A 14335-nucleotide genomic window follows, 5' to 3' on the forward strand; every position below is an offset into this window, starting at 1 on the left:
ATATAGAATGTGATTGGGCTTTATATCTCACTCTCTTTTTCCTTCATTTTGTTCCTTCTCCTCTCCTCTTTCTCTCTTGTCCTTTCCACTCTTTCTAATACCTTCTTCCATTCTTTGTTTAACTTCAGGAAGAAAATGTAGGAAAAGGAGCTTGAGATATAAAGCCCAATCACATTCTATATGGAAGTAAATATGTTTAGCCTTTTAGGTGAAAGTACAGTTGACAAGTGAAAGCCACCTGCTAGAAAGTTCCAGAACAACTTTCTAATAGTCTGGAGGGAGTAATGTTTTGTTTATACATAATGCCCTGTTTTTGTATCTTGTTACTTTTGTACTTGATACAGAGTCCGAAGAGTGCCTTGCTAGAAGGTTGAAACGTTACGTTTAGTTGATGTTTTTACTGCATTGGTCAGCATATTTATTTTTTCATAATCATGGAAACAAAGCTAAATGGTGTTATATGTTTCTGTTCTTGATTAAGGCACTGTTTGAAACAAAAAAGAACTGTTTCATTTGTCTCTTTCTAAGAAACACAAATTTGCAAATCCTGTTTGTCGAACAACTCCAGACGTATCATTGTCCAACAGGAGCGTCTTAATTGGCCCCTGTTGTGAGGGAATCAGAAGAGAATCAAGCAAGAACTTCTTTGTGAAACAAGATGAAGGTCTCTCGAAACTATCGCTCTTCCAAAAGATTCCCAATCAAAAGCCGAGATTGCTTACCATGCTGCTTTCTTGCGAAGTGACGTCTTGCAATTAGCATCCGAAACTGTCAACTTGAAGAGGCTGCGAGAGGCGCTGGAGAAAGCCGGAAGGGGGGGGGAGGGGAGGAGGAGGCTCAATTTGCAGCGGCAGTTGAACTCACTGGTGACTGTTTGTGAACGAGGAAAACAGGCAAAACTTTTGCAAAGTAAACATCTGCTTGGGATATGAAGCGCGTACGTAGTTCCTTGGACCAGTTCCTCGGAGCAAGGATGTCGAAATACGAAGAATAAAAATTCTCCACACGGTCGGAAGGGACTGTGCAAGTCGAAACAACCTCAGGATTGTGTTTCTGCCATTTTGCGACGTTTCTTTCTCCGTAGTTTAGTCGTGACGATGAGGGCGAATGATGATTTTGCGGAACTGATGAAGAGACACACATACATGGACTTCTGCAAACCGAGACTCGAACTTAGAGTATACGGTAATAAGAACGTTAGAAAGTGTTCATGAAATTTCGAAATATGACTACAGAATTGTGTGCTATCATTGAGTAGACAAAGTCCATACTGACTGAATAAAAGGAATAGATAGGACGAATGAACGAATAGTTGTTTTAAGTTCGCTTTATACACAGATAGGCTAATCAGGACTGGACGTACAGTTTAAAGTGGAATCCAGACAACTGTGCAAAGTACTTTCACCGGGTATCGAATCCGTGAATCTTATATCCTAAGGCGACGACGTTATAACTACGCCAACGGCAGGCCTGATGAGAAATAATGATGTCAGTCTTTAGAAAAGAAATGGAAAGGTATTATAGTTATTTTCAGTTCTTACGGCGGGCGCTCTAGAAGCTAGCAGGGGAAATGGGGAGCGGGGATTACGCAACAGACCAACCAGACAACAGCAGTGGCGCCGAGAGATACGACACCTCCGGAAAAAGTACTACGTGAAACTGGTTCCACTGGGCGCTACGTTTCTTATCGCGCTGGATTGGTCGCTCCCCCGCTCCCCACTTCCCCTGTCAGCTTCTAGAGCACCCGTCGTAAGAATTGAAAAGAGCTATAGTTGTATATTGGAAGTAAAAATAAGAGATTTGGTTCATTTGAGTTACACAGAGTCCGTTCTGAAGTGGTGATGAGTGGGCAGGAGTGATCTTTATGAGTGTCCCTTCATCAATTTAATCATATCATCACTAGACCTCGGAGTTTTAGGTTCTAAAAAGTGTGCTTTTAGGTTACTAAATTAGGTTCTAAAAACCCTAAAATAGGTTCTAAAAACCCTAAAATAGGCTCTAAAAACCCTAAAATAGGCTCTAAAAACCCTAAAATAGGTTCTAAAAACCCTCAAATAGGTTCTAAAAACCCTAAAATAGGTCCTACAAATTTATGAATTTCCACTAACGTCATACGAGCTGTAAACACACTCCATCCTGGATACCTTCGGATAGATGAGATGTGTTTCACACACCTGTTCGGTTTTCTTTCTCTTCCGGGAATGGCAACCCTGTTCTCCGGAGGGAATTTCTTCCCAGCGATTCGCAATTCCAAACACCGGTAAGCGTTTCGAGAACATTTCCGGAATCCAGAAAAAGAAACTTTTCACAGTAAGCACACCACCACCGCACGGTGAGAAGGCTACGCGAAAACTAAGATTGTCCAAACTATCTCTCGAAACATAAAAAATCTATTTCTTCCCCCCTCTCCAAATTCCAGGCTGAAAGGCAGAGTCCAGTTTTTTCCTCTATCTTTCAATTTTACGCCTGGCCCCCCACACTTTACCTCCGCACTCGTGGTTCGGTGCACTTCGTACTCGGCTCTGATTTGTCTAGGGGTATCTTTCTTTGTACGACAATGCACGTGGGTTGTTACAAGTCAACATAATTATATAATTAACTACAAGAGACAAAGAATAACCTTTGCGAAACCTTATTGCTATAGGGGGATAAATTACCTTGTCCAGCATCTGTGAAATTAAAATCTGAAATTTTGGATATTTTCTATAGTTTAATTAACGTAAAAGTTGAAGTATATACAAGTCGCATCCGAACGTTCATTTTTTTATTTGTAGGGCCAAAACTCTAATTTTGAAGTTTGAAATCTCTATTGCTTCTACCTGGATGCTTTACATTTCATGAATTACTTAGGGAGTACGCTTGTCACAAGGTAAACTCGCGTTACTCCAAGAAACGTCTTAACAGGCGCGATGTCGCCCGACGTGTACATTTCTCAACACTCCACGGTGACAAGGCGCACCGTACTTACTTCAAAATAACATCCAGTACAAACTACCTTTTTACCTGTAATTTACTTGCTCGGCAGTCCAATCTCTTACAGCATCCGTTGCGGGAGATCTGTCCTCCGATCCGAGCTGACCGAAGCGAACAGCCTCTCCCTTCCAAATCACAGTTCCAAAAGCCTACCTCCCCCACTCTCATCTGGGAGTTTATATATGTTTGATTGGCGTATGTTGCCAAAAGCCCTTCTTTCAAAAAATTTTAATCTTTAACGCTAAACTGCCAGCCTTTTCCTTGAACGTTCGAAACAAGAAGAGAAAACAGAGCGCCACATTTCGTCCATACACGGAAGAATGAACCCAAAAATGCATAATAAATCGAGATACATATATATTTATTGATATACTTAATTCCTAATTGATTAACATATTAATAAAATATTTCAATAAGGGGCGGAAAAACTGTTGCCCTGACATGGAGGCCTGTCTGAATACTCTTATAAAGTTACTGAGAAAAGAGTTAGCACTGAATCTGATAAAAAATAAAAGTTCACTGAAAACGTTATTTTCACTAAACATCACAACAGTCTCTGAAAAAAAAATGTGTCTCGATTTCACTTCATTAAAAGTCCTATTTCCACACGGATTCCACACTGTTCCTCATAATACCGTCATCTCAGCTCAAGCTCGAGTTTTATTGTATCTTCTGCAGATCTTCCGTGATAAGTGGATGTTCTTGATTCGGCTCCCATTGCTTTTTTCTTTGCTTAGTGTTTTCTTTATCCCTTCTGTTACGAAACACTGAAGAATTAGGCGGTCCTTTCGTATGTGGTGAGGGACGCAAGAAGTCTCTACGGTCCTATTCCGAAACCTTATGGGCGGAGCTTCCGGAACCTTGAAACCTCCCTTTCCAGAAACAATAGCCGAATTTCCACTAACGCCACACGAGCTGTAAACACAATCCATCCCGGACGGGCCCCTAATTAACTACGTTAATTACCTGGCCCCCAACACTTTACATCCGCACTCGAGGTTCGGTGCACTTCGTACTCGGCACTGATTTGTCTAGGGGTATCTTTCTTTGTACGACAATGCACGTGGGTTGCCACAAGTCAACATAATTATAATTAACTACAAGAGACAACGGATAACCTTTACGAAACCTTATTGTTATAGGGGATAAATTACCTTGTCCAGCAACTGTGAAATTAAAAACTGAAATTTTAGATATTTTCTAAAGTTTAATTAACGTAAAATTTAAAGTATATACAAGTCGAATCCGAACTTTCATTTCTTTAATTGTCGAGCAAGAACTCTAATTTTGAAGAATAAAATCTCTATTGTTTTTACCTGGATGCTTTACCTTTCATAAATTACTTAGGGAGTACGCTTGTCACAAGGTAAACTTGCGTTACTCCAAGAAACGTCTTAACAGGCGCAAGGTCGCCCGACGTATACATTTCTCAACACTCCACGGTGACAAGGCACTAGGCTGCCCGGAGCACCGTAATTACTTGAAAATAACATGCAGTACAAACTACCTTTTTACCTGTAATTTGGACACCAAGGCACTAGCTTGCCCGGCAGTCCAATCTCTTACAGCATCCGTTGCGGGAGATCTGTCCTCCGGTCCTAGCTGACCGAAGCGAACAGGCTCTCCCATCCAAGTCACAATCCCAAAAGCCTACCTCCCGCACTCTCATCTGGGAGTTTATATATGTTTGGTTGGCGTCTGTTGCCAACGGCCATTCTAACAAAAAATTTTAATCTTTAACGCTAAACTGCCCGCCTTTTCCTTGAACGTTGGAAACACGAAGAAAGAATAGAGCGCCACATGGCCTCCATACACGGAACATATGAACCAAAAAATGCATAATAAATCGAGATACACTATTCATACATATATTTATACACTTAATTACTAATTCATTAACATATTAATACAATATTTCAATAAGGGAAGAAGACACTTTTGCCCTGACATGGAGGCAGGGTAACAAATAGGTCCTACAAATTTTAAGTTAGTCTCGAAAAATCCTGAAGTAGGTTCATAAAAACTTAAAATAGTTCAAAATTCCTGAAAAATTCTTGCAAAGGTATAGCCACTGGCAATGAGAATGGGTCACCTATATCCTGAAATACGCACTATCTTGCATAACGTTATATGTGTTGCCTAACCTTACGGCGATGGAGAACTTACCATTGGAAATATGCTACTAAAATTCACTCTTCGCCGTATAGTTAGGCAACAATTTTTTTCATGTTATCCACAGTCAAACTCCGCAATTTTGTCTGTGAGGGTCATCCAATATATGTGTATATATAGCCCCAATCCCACCACTCACTGACTCACTGACATAAATGTTCTCCATGACAGAAGCCCAGGAGGCCAAAAATACCCTATTACGGGTCCCAAAAGACCGAGAAAATTCAAAAATAACTCAATTAGACCTTTTTCACGTCCCTAGCAACCGTTTCCAGGGGCATATTTTTGCAGCACACATTGTTTCCTTCAATTCTTAATTGTCGAGATACATTATAGGAGGTATTTCTCACAGATCAATAAGAGATGAATCAACTCCTGGTTAGAAAAGGTATTTCAAACAAGGGTGACCTCTACTGCATAAGGAGTTTCAGCCCAGATGCAATTACGCATAGGTATATTAGTAAACTCAATGCGAAAATATTTACATCGTCCTTGTTTTAATCAAATGTTTAGAGGTGTAATATCAAACAAATATTTAGAGAGTTTGCGGTGCTTGTTGTTCACCATGAAAACGGACTTTGCTAAGGAAGTTAAATATAGTTTATTATCACCCCGAAAACTACTGTAAGTGAATTATGCTAGACTTTTCGTATTTCAAAATTCAAGCGTCAGAATTTATTACAGAGACAAGGTAGGAATTTGAGGGAAATAAGAAAAACAATAATTTTCCAATTACGTTTAAAAATTTGAAAATGACTGAAGACGTAAATATTGCATTTCCAATTTAGCATCGCTATTAAATTTGTTTATGCAAGACATCCAGCTAATAATCTTGAAACGGTTATTACTTACTCAGTTTATTATTAAGAAAATAGGCAATAACACTTTGAATATTTGTGCCTTATTAGAGCCCATACACATATAAAGTTACTTTCTAAACTTTTCAAATTAGCGAACTTATACACTTGTTCCCCTTCATCCAATACAACATGCAGACATGTTACACCATCTATAATACGTACCGGGTGTTCCTTTCAGTTAACTGTGACACCAGGCAGTTTGCTTTTTTTAGAGCTTTGAAATATCACCATGGACTTGGAGGAAGGTAAATCGACAGAGAGTACATTTCAAACACGTTCGTCATTGAATTTTTTCGTGACCAAACAAAGCAAATGCCTCTGTGTGACAATAAAAATCCTGTAAAACCTTTCAAACATATACAAAAACCTAAAAAAAGGGTTGGTTTAGGCGCATAAACCTAAAATAGGTTCAAAGAAGCAAAATATATTTTTTTAGACGCTATAAAACTTCATCAGTCGTTGCATTTCTTAAGAAGAGCTGACATAACTTTTTTATTTCTTACATACCTGTAAAGGAGAAAAATAGGTTAAAATCCTAAAATCCGAGGTCTAATCATCACCCATCCTGATCTTCGCGAGCCAAAAGTGTGCAGAAAAGCGAATTAAAATAATCCGAAGCAATCAATCAGTAATTGGAACTACGATTTCTGCTAGATAGTATAATGAAGAGGAGACTTACAGTTGAAAGCGAGATCGGAACAGCTAGATCAGAATCTAGTTAGCTTACTCTGTTGACAAAATCACTCACAGGGATCGCTGTTACACGAAGTACACCCCCATTTGATCCATACGTTATTAGATTGTCGCTTGCAGAACAAACACACGAGAGCACACAATACGTACAAGCATCGGAATGAAGAATGTGAAACACATCGTGTTATGTTTGCAAAAATAAAATTATCCTAACAGTATTTAATGTATTACGGGATAAATGAATATATAAGGGTGTCTCAGAAATATTTTCGTTTTTAAAACTATAAATTTTTGTATAAAGGTAAATTTGTTACCTAGCTTAAACATAAAATTTGTATTTGTGGAAAAGAGTAGAGGAGAAGGTCTAAATATGGGCCCCCCTTTTTATGTTGTCATTTTCGGAGGGAAAAAAATTAATACATCAACCACCTGCCTTTAAAATGCATATCTATGAAATACATACTTAAATGTAATAGAAGGCCTCAATTTCTTTTTATAAAAAGCAATTTTCAAAAAATTGTAATGTGATGTATTTCAAAATTGTGGTCTAAATATAGGCTACTAGAGGCAATATCACAAAAAGCAATTAAAATTTAAAAAAAACAGTCATTTATCGCTAAAACATTATAAAATTCATATTTATGAAAAATCTGTTGCTTTAAAAATCAAGCGGAATGGGAAAAATCGAAATTAAGAAAAACATCCAAATATTTGTTGAAAATGTGATCTCAACATAAGACCTCATGTCATAGCCCATATTTAGACCGTCACGCTATTTTTCTTATTCAATTTATTGTCGCTCTCTGTGGTACATATTTCACAAACAAATCATGGCATTATAAAAGCCCACATTTGATTCATGTACCGCTAATATAATAACTTATACAAAGCAGATGAGAATTCAGAAAACGCTGAGTTAAAACATACCTGCAAAAAGTTTTCGGAGGTCGCAATTCTATACCAGCGTCCAAGACCGAAACTAACCACCACTTTCTCTTGCAAATTGGCGCCGCAACCTTTGACCTTGACAGGTAACTAGTTCCCATAGCCTCCGTCAGGCTGCAGCACCCGGTATCGCTGATAACTCCAAAATCCATATTTAAACCTTCGCCCATATTTAGACCTTCTCCTTTATTGGACAAATTGTGACCGTTCATGTTTTCACATTCAATTATTCAGGAACTAAAGGTGTCGCTTGGGACGTCTCTCATTGCTGCCAGGTTATAATGATGCCGGTACAAACGATGCACAACAACATAAGAATCATTTTCCTCATCAGCCTTGGAAAATGTCCAATTATAACACCAAATAATATCATTAAGCCTTGTTTCCATGATCTGAAAAAAATAATCATTATTTTTATAAAACCCACGAACAGATGAAGCACGTTGCTACCCCGTAAAGCGCTCCATGGCAACTAAATACTAACAATGTTGACAAGCTTTTGCGATCTATCTCATTTCTGCGTAATGTGCGAATTGCCCCAGAGGGCGGATTCAAAAACGAAAATATTTCTGAGACACCCCTTATAAATTGTAAACTCCCCAGTGAGTGACACGGTAATGGAAGTTGCTAATAACTATGGAATGTTTCATGTAGCAACAAACATGGCCACGTATGCTACAAGAGGAACATAATTTAAATTTTTGAACATCTTCAGAAAGATAGTTGGACCTTAAATAGATGCAATAGGGAAGCGGATAATGTTAATAACACTGACTGTGCATCACCACTTGATTTTATTAGAACATTTAAATCAAGAATACTTTGGTGTGATGGTCATAGAGAGAATAGAAAATTTTACAGGGTAGGTGATGGTAAACCTGATGGCAAGAGACCCACCCGTGTAGGAAGCCTAAGACGAAGATGGACCTGAAGGAAATTGGAAAGGTGATCAAATGTGAGCTTGCCCAGAATAGGTTTGATTGATTGAATCATATTATTTTACAACGCTTTTTTGTCACTTTCGGCTAATCGTAGCGATGGGGATGAGTGATAATGTGCTGGAATTGATGAAGGGACACAAAGATCACCAATGCCCTGGCTGTGTTCCGAATCCAATACCCCCTGCATCGCAGCGCGCTCTGCTAATCACTCCGTCACGGATGACGACTTGCGCATGATAGGGGTGTGACATATGTTGCTGCGGCAATACACCTTCGGTTTTAGGAAGAGTAGAGATATAATTAGTAGCAATAGTTTCTTACTAGTGAAGAGTAATAATAATATTCCAAATAACGTTGTTAAGTGTAATACAACCTTGGTTAAATTCCACTTCGTACCCTTGCTTCGTGTCTCTTCCAGATAATGTTATCGTCAAATATATGTCATATATGAAGCCCGGGTTCGATTCAGAGTAGAATCACATTAAGGATCTTGCGTCGAATGTACTAAAGCAAACTTTACAATACTAACCCCATTTCCACTTCTCGTTGTAGATTTTCAAACACAACCCAGAAAGCCACATATATCGAAGCTAAACGTTGGCTATGCATTTTGCATCGGCAGTTAGTATAGCCAATACACTACGTGCATTATGGCTTGACAAATGGTCACTGATAAAAGCAGACAAACCAAACCGCTGTCGCAATAACACGAACTAATTTCACCGACGCATTTTCCGAGACTAGTTGACCACATAAAGTAAAAAAAAAAAGTTCCGAATCGAAATGGTTTTGTCGCGGCTATCATTTGCTTGAAATTCATATTGTTGTCTATAACGTTGTAACGCTATAAATGTCTGGGGACCAGTAACCAACTACCCCGCCCCCTTTTCCCCTCCCCCACACTCGCACAGAGATCGGTCACTTGTGACGTACCTTGCGCTGGATGTGATTGATTGGATGAAACCGTGTTTTTCCTCGCCCCTACGTTCGGTAATTGCTGATCGCGTGATCGATGCTAACACACAGATCGGACCAATTTGTGTTACACAACCACGAACGGGAGTTAGGTCGCGGCTGGTGGGCGGGGAAAAGTTTTTGTTGGAGGGGAGGGGAGGTGACAATGAATCGAAGCCGTCAGAAAGAATGGCGTTATGGATACAGTAACAATCCTTACATTTTATTTATTTGTTTATTTATTTAATAGAAGATTCCAAATACAACGTTAGCCATTTTACATTGGACGAGTTGAAGAAGCTGGAAAGAGCTTCTTACAGCACACAACACCGGCAATCTTCAGAGGATTTTGAATTCTATCAATTCGTATAAAACAAATAAAGTAAACACCGTTAACGGCAGACGCGGTCTCGTCAACGGTTTTAACGACCGGAAATTCAAATTCCACATAAATAGTTCGAGATCATTTTTCACCCCCGTTGTACTCAGAAAGGTATCGTGTAAACAGTTGTTGCCTCCAATCTATCTGATTATCTTAGCCATTTAGTTTGGACTTCCCGAATGGCGTAGTGGTATTGAAGGGTTCCCGGGTTCGTTACCCGATGGAGGCACATGCGCAGTGGTTCCGATCTCACTTTAAGCTGTAGGTCCAGTCCCGATTAACATTTCTGTGCATAAAATGGAATTTAAAACAACAATTCAATTCAATATATTTCTTACAGTTTAGTTACAAGTCGAAATTGATTGACTGATTTTTATTGTATGGGCACATCAGCGCATAGGCTACTTTTACCCGCCAAGCAATGCGGCGATAAGGCGAGGAGTGACACTTTAGCAACAAGCATGCATTTATTTCAATATGGCCGGAATGTGCAAAACCCAAATAGTATGAGAGAATTGAATTTTCCCCCATGTTGCAAATGAAATCGTTTTTTAAATTGATTATTAACTTAGATATGTTTGAAAAATATGATGAATAAATATCGTATAAAAAACCTTCGGTTTTGGGATCGAACTTAGGCTATGCCAGCCTAAGGCAACTCGGGGGTTTGCGAGTGGATTGGCTGTGAGAGGTAGACATATGGCTTGGGGTAATATCCCGGACAAACAATGGTAACACGTATGCAAGCCAAGGGGGCTCACCCCTGTGAAATAAGAACAACACTTAAACTTCGATATTAACACTTCCGGATTGACTTGTCTGGCAGGGTTGTGAGAATAATATAAAGGGAATAAATGAACGTTCTTTTACCTCTGGTGTCCTGTAGATTTGATGGTTTTGATGCTCCAGTTGACAAGGCACGGTCCTGAAATAAACTTCTTTCGGTAGAGCAACTCCCGCAGCAACTCTCTACGTAACAATTGATAATCAGATAGATCGGAGGCAACGCCTGCTTACGCGATACATTTCCGAGTACAACTGAGGTGAGAAATGGTCTCTTGAACTATTTATGTGGAATTCGAATTTCCGGTCGTTAAAACCGTTGACGAGACCGCGTCTGCCGTTAACGGTGTTTTTAGCGTAAGGCTGAGTTTACTTTATTTGTTATATACGAATTTATATAATTCGTGTCAGCGGATTTTTCAAGATCCTCTGAAGATTGCCGCTCTTTCCAGCTTCATCAACCGGGTCCCTTTATGAAGTGATTAGACTATCGAGTTATGATGCCAGAGTTCCCGGGTTGGAGTCACGCCTTCGGCGTGATACGTTGTTGACTCCCATGTATTCGTCATGGACGAGAAACTTCAACTTCAAGTTATGGTTAATCAAATGAAAGTTTCGACTTTTCCCAAAACATATAAAATCTTCAACTTGTCCTGTTCACGCTCTTCTGTTTTTCTACACCATCGGAAATTTGATATTCCCAAGAGAACAAGTAAAAAATACTCCCATTTGTGCAATTCTAAGTTATCTCCCCCTCCTACGACCATCCAGCACACATAAATCTTTTCTGCGGCTGAATTCCTCCTTACAACAAACTTATCGGAGCTTATTGCAAATTTTTACTTTTGTAATGTCTACTGCTTCTGGGTTAAATTTTAAACCTAAGTGTTTTCACTTATGAATGAAGCTTTTCTGCTTCACAGGATTAATCCTTCGGAATTAACTTGAATCTTTTACCCGGAAATGAAATACAAAATACGACATGTTATTACAAGGCGACAACTTTAACTCATCTCTATGTTATTAAGACCACCCCGTCTGGTTATGGATATGTTTGTAATACTAAACGTCCACAGTTCAAAATATTTTACTTCTAGTGGAAAATTACTTCAACTCTATATACAGGGTAAGTTTAAAAAAAACCTCAATGTTTCACATTTAGTATAAATTTACTTTTAATTATGATGATCATGATGTGCAATTTATGTTAGATGGACCGTTAGACATTAATGGACATAAAACACTCAATCTTACTAATATGAGAAATATTTGTAAGGATTCGATGTACGAGACACTTGTAACGCAATATATGTCTAGAAATCGAGTTTTTGGCATACACGGAACAACGTTTGCATATTCACCATTTCAATCGCTGCAGCAATACACTGATATTTAAATAAGTTGTCATTGTTGTAACACTGGCTGGTCTCTTGTCAGGGGTGGAACAAACCGGGCATTGGTGATTTTGGCACACTAGCGCCTCTGGCTCTAACTCCAATTGTGAATGTAACTTGGAGAGTTTTTCTGTTGAGATTCGACTTATATTGTCTTTTGTTATACATTATAACTTTATATTAAATATGTAAAGGTTTTAGTATAATTGGATTTCTTAATTTACGTCGCGTTTCAGCCTCTTAAAATCAATCGGCGATGAAATCGATCAATTGACTTTTGTCATTGTTTCACTATTTAGAGATACGTTCACCTTGCCGACAGTACGTCATAGCACAAAACAACTTCTATGTCTCCTTGAAGACCGGTCGGGGTTTGTTTACAATGTTACTTGACAAATAGAAAGTTATTTATATATCTCCATGAAAATGTAGATCTGTTTATTTTTTTACATTGTTACCAGATTTTTACAATAGTTTACAAATGAAAGGCATTCTTAAAAGGTTGTGTTTTCTGACAATTTTAAAATAAAGTATAAAACATAAAAGTATTTTAAAGCGATTGATTGAATTTGAAATTTTGGGTGCGTCAGTACTTAGGCTATTTAGCGCCCGTCACATTATACGGAGTCTAGCCCCTTACCATAACTAAAATATAAGTACAGTAAAGTCTCGCTAATTCGGACAAATGGGGGATACGTTGACCGGTTTAACGAAAGTCCGAATTAACTGAAATAACCTAAAAGAACAGTAGAAAGTTCATTAAAACTCCGTTTATAGCAAAAAAACACGTTTATTATTATGTATTTAAAGGGTATAGGCCTAATTACACTATACAGTACAGTACAAAGTCTGCGGGAAAGATAATTTCATCAGCAGTTGACTGCCTTTTCTTTGAGAACTTCTCTTCTTCACTTCTAGTCACATTTAAAATCTTGCATATTTTTTTTTGCCTTTTGCCTGTCCGGATTAAGCGAAGTCCGGCTTATCGGGGTTCGGATTAACGAGGTTTTACTGTAATATAACGTAACTGTAATGTCGAGGGACTAAAATATTCTTTCTTGGGTTAAACGGCGAGGCTGTAAAAGGGCACTCAGCACACAAAAGAACAAAAGACAGGACAACACACACACACCCCTACGATTTGGTTGGTTGTTTTGGTGTTTTAAGTCCACTTTATGCAGAGTAAGGCTAATCGGGACTCGACCTACAGTTTAAAGTGGGATCCGAACCACTTGTACCTCCACCGGGTATCGAACCCGGGACCCCTTGATTACAATGCTACGACGCTACCACCACACCCCTACGAAGATTATACTGGCCGTACGTCCAGACGCCATGGCCTCGTTATTCTGGAAAATGAAGTCCAAGGTGTACTACGTGTAAATGAGGTTGACAATTGGGTGTACTACGTAGAAGGGTCGCCCCTTATACACATCTTTTAAAACGAAATTATGTAGAAACTAATAAAGTTATGTAACTGGAATTCTGAGAACACAGATAATATACAGATGTATCAGTTCCAAAACAAATTTGCGTAATAGTCAAAGCGACTAGGGCAACAAAATGTAAAATAACAAACAAACATAGATATATTCTTCTCCTTCTCATACTATTGTGGTTCTGGAAATGCTTTTCTTTGGACAGCTGCTGAACAGTTGGACAAACATCCTTGGTGACGTCACACCATTTCCACCCAGCCTAAGAAAAAGAAGAAGAACAAATCAGCTGACATGTTCCATTTTCCACCTGCCACTACAGATAAGAACCACGCTTGTCAAGGAGAACTGCATGTGTGAGCCAGCGAGGTTAAGATTGTCAAAAACTCCGCAGAACTTTTGAGTTATTGCTTCGGATTCTTCGAAAATTTTTGGACACTTTCCTCTTTTCTTTAATAATTTTCCGGGGAATGTACGCGGTAGATTGATAGCGGTGCCGAATAATCGATTCTTGGGAGAGGCTCTCAATCAACATTCGTGCCCTCGGGGGAACTCCTCCGACAACAAGAGCGCCGGCGACCGCAGGAGAAGTTTATGTGAGGAAACCTGATGCCGGCGGTTGCGGACAAGGGGTACTAACAAACAGGACTTGATTAATTTCGCCTTTAAAGCAAGCTTGCTGCAATATTGTGTACCGTCAGCTTCTTAAGTAATGGTTTGATGTGTAAGGATAATACCAAATGCTGTTTTTCTTCCATGAGAATATGCATGTCTGTCTGACTTCTCGGCGTAGAAAATGGAT

The sequence above is a fragment of the Lepisma saccharinum genome, chromosome 26 (assembly GCF_977018435.1).
Source record: "Lepisma saccharinum chromosome 26, izLepSacc3.1, whole genome shotgun sequence".
Taxonomy (NCBI): Eukaryota; Metazoa; Arthropoda; class Insecta; order Zygentoma; family Lepismatidae; genus Lepisma; species Lepisma saccharinum.